Below are 2500 nucleotides of genomic sequence, written 5' to 3'. Positions count from 1 at the left end.
GTTAGTACTTTTCTACTTCTAACTACTGGTTCATAAATGAATACGTTTGAAAATTGAATGCATCAACAGAACGGTGTACGTAGTATAAAAATATCTACAGCACCTTGTATTCCCAGGTGGTCTCCCATCCAAGTACTAACCAGGCCCAACACTGCTTAGCTTCCAAGATCAGATGAGATTGGGCGTATCCAGTGTGGTGTGGCTGTAGAAGAGCTTTATGGTTTCTGTTAGTACTTTTCTACTTCTAACTACTGGTTCATAAATGAATACGTTTGAAAATGGAATGCATCAACAGAACGGTGTACGTAGTATAAAAATATCTACAGCACCTTGTATTCCCAGGTGGTCTCCCATCCAAGTACTAACCAGGCCCAACACTGCTTAGCTTACTAGATCAGATGAGATTGGGCGTATCCAGTGTGCTGTGGCTGTAGATGAGCTTTGCAGTTTCTGTTAGAACTTTTCTACTTCTAACTACTGGTTCATAAATGAATACATTTGAAAATGGAATGCATCAACAGAACGGTGTTGGCAGTATAAAAATATCTACAGCACCTTGTATTCCCAGGTGGTCTCCCATCCAAGTACTAACCAGGCCCAACACTGCTTAGCTTCCAAGATCAGATGAGATTGGGCGTATCCAGTGTGGTGTGGCTATAGATGAGCTTTGTGGTTTCTGTTAGAACTTTTCTACTTCTAACTACTGGTTCATAAATGAATAGGTTTGAAAATGGAATGCATCAACAGAACGTTGTTGGCAGTATAAAAATATCTACAGCACCTTGTATTCCCAGGTGGTCTCCCATGCAAGTACTAACCAGGCCCAACACTGCTTAGCTTCCAAGATCAGATGAGATTGGGCGTATCCAGTGTGGTGTTGCTGTAGATGAACTTTCTGGTTTCTGTTAGAACTTTTCTACCTCTAACTACTGGTTCATAAATGAATAAGTTTTAAAATGGAATGCATCAACAGAACGGTGTTGGCAGTATAAAATTATCTACAGCACCTAGTATTCCCAGGTGGTCTCCCATCCAAGTACTAACCAGGCCCAACACTGCTTAGCTTCCAAGATCAGATGAGATTGGGCGTGTCCAGTGTGGTGTGGCTGTAGAAGAGTTTTATGGTTTCTGTTAGTACTATTCTACTTCTAACTACTGGTTCATAAATGAATAAGTTTGAAAATGGAATGCATCAACAGAACGGTGTTGGTAGTATAAAAATTTCTACAGCACCTTGTATTCCCAGGTGGTCTCCCATCCAAGTACTAACCAGGCCCAACACTGCTTAGCTTCCTAGATCAGATGAGATTGGGCGTATCCAGTGTGGTGTGGCTGTAGATGAGCTTTGTCGTTTCTGTTAGAACTTTTCTACTTCTAACTACTGGTTTATATATGAATATGTTTGAAAATGGAATGCATCAACAGAACGGTGTTGGTAGTATAAAAATATCTACAGCACCTTGTATTCCCAGGTGGTCTCCCATCCAAGTACTAACCAGGCCCAACACTGCTTAGCTTCCAAGATCAGATGAGATTGGGCGTATCCAGTGTGGTGTGACTGTAGATGAGCTTTGTGGTTTCTGTTAGAACTTTTCTACTTCTAACTACTGGTTCATAAATGAATAGGTTTGAAAATGGAATGCATCAACAGAACGTTGTTGGCAGTATAAAAATATCTACAGCACCTTGTATTCCCAGGTGGTCTCCCATGCAAGTACTAACCAGGCCCAACACTGCTTAGCTTCCAAGATCAGATGAGATTGGGCGTATCCAGTGTGGTGTTGCTGTAGATGAACTTTCTGGTTTCTGTTAGAACTTTTCGACCTCTAACTACTGGTTCATAAATGAATAAGTTTTAAAATGGAATGCATCAACAGAACGGTGTTGGCAGTATAAAATTATCTACAGCACCTAGTATTCCCAGGTGGTCTCCCATCCAAGTACTAACCAGGCCCAACACTGCTTAGCTTCCAAGATCAGATGAGATTTGGCGTATCCAGTGTGGTGTGGCTGTAGAAGAGTTTTATGGTTTCTGTTAGTACTATTCTACTTCTAACTACTGGTTCATAAATGAATAAGTTTGAAAATGGAATGCATCAACAGAACGGTGTTGGTAGTATAAAAATTTCTACAGCACCTTGTATTCCCAGGTGGTCTCCCATCCAAGTACTAACCAGGCCCAACACTGCTTAGCTTCCTAGATCAGATGAGATTGGGCGTATCCAGTGTGGTGTGGCTGTAGATGAGCTTTGTCGTTTCTGTTAGAACTTTTCTACTTCTAACTACTGGTTTATAAATGAATATGTTTGAAAATGGAATGCATCAACAGAACGGTGTTGGTAGTATAAAAATATCTGCAGCACCTTGTATTCCCAGGTGGTCTCCCATCTAAGTACTAACCAGGCCCAACACTGTTTAGCTTCCAAGATCAGATGAGATTGGGCGTATCGAGTGTGGTGTGGCTGTAGATGAGCTTTGCAGTTTCTGTTAGAACTTTTCT

General features: G+C 41.2%; 9 non-coding genes and 2 pseudogenes across 9 annotated transcripts; all 11 read right to left on the bottom strand.

Moving 5' to 3' along the window:
- Positions 1–91: 91 nt before the first annotated feature.
- On the bottom strand, positions 92–210 carry LOC135059541 (5S ribosomal RNA). The gene has a single exon (XR_010245943.1). It is a non-coding gene; the product is annotated as a 5S ribosomal RNA (ribosomal RNA).
- A 107-nt stretch (positions 211–317) lies between these two features.
- On the bottom strand, positions 318–436 carry LOC134893026 (5S ribosomal RNA; annotated as a pseudogene).
- A 107-nt stretch (positions 437–543) lies between these two features.
- LOC134901789 (5S ribosomal RNA) lies at positions 544–662 on the bottom strand. The gene has a single exon (XR_010175269.1). It is a non-coding gene; the product is annotated as a 5S ribosomal RNA (ribosomal RNA).
- A 107-nt stretch (positions 663–769) lies between these two features.
- On the bottom strand, positions 770–888 carry LOC135066235 (5S ribosomal RNA). The gene has a single exon (XR_010252489.1). It is a non-coding gene; the product is annotated as a 5S ribosomal RNA (ribosomal RNA).
- Positions 889–995: 107 nt separating this feature from the next.
- On the bottom strand, positions 996–1114 carry LOC135059162 (5S ribosomal RNA). Its single transcript, XR_010245576.1, has one exon. It is a non-coding gene; the product is annotated as a 5S ribosomal RNA (ribosomal RNA).
- A 107-nt stretch (positions 1115–1221) lies between these two features.
- Positions 1222–1340, bottom strand: LOC135070920 (5S ribosomal RNA). Its single transcript, XR_010257067.1, has one exon. It is a non-coding gene; the product is annotated as a 5S ribosomal RNA (ribosomal RNA).
- A 107-nt stretch (positions 1341–1447) lies between these two features.
- LOC134901464 (5S ribosomal RNA) lies at positions 1448–1566 on the bottom strand. Its single transcript, XR_010174955.1, has one exon. It is a non-coding gene; the product is annotated as a 5S ribosomal RNA (ribosomal RNA).
- Positions 1567–1673: 107 nt separating this feature from the next.
- On the bottom strand, positions 1674–1792 carry LOC135066233 (5S ribosomal RNA). Its single transcript, XR_010252487.1, has one exon. It is a non-coding gene; the product is annotated as a 5S ribosomal RNA (ribosomal RNA).
- A 107-nt stretch (positions 1793–1899) lies between these two features.
- Positions 1900–2018, bottom strand: LOC135063102 (5S ribosomal RNA). Its single transcript, XR_010249441.1, has one exon. It is a non-coding gene; the product is annotated as a 5S ribosomal RNA (ribosomal RNA).
- A 107-nt stretch (positions 2019–2125) lies between these two features.
- On the bottom strand, positions 2126–2244 carry LOC135070919 (5S ribosomal RNA). Its single transcript, XR_010257066.1, has one exon. It is a non-coding gene; the product is annotated as a 5S ribosomal RNA (ribosomal RNA).
- A 107-nt stretch (positions 2245–2351) lies between these two features.
- LOC134889090 (5S ribosomal RNA) lies at positions 2352–2470 on the bottom strand (annotated as a pseudogene).
- Between the last annotated feature and the right edge of the window lie 30 nt (positions 2471–2500).

The sequence above is a fragment of the Pseudophryne corroboree genome, chromosome 3 (assembly GCF_028390025.1).
Source record: "Pseudophryne corroboree isolate aPseCor3 chromosome 3, aPseCor3.hap2, whole genome shotgun sequence".
Lineage (NCBI taxonomy): Eukaryota > Metazoa > Chordata > Amphibia > Anura > Myobatrachidae > Pseudophryne > Pseudophryne corroboree.
Note: the sequence above shows the minus strand (reverse complement) of the source record. Positions and strands in the feature narration are given on the sequence as shown.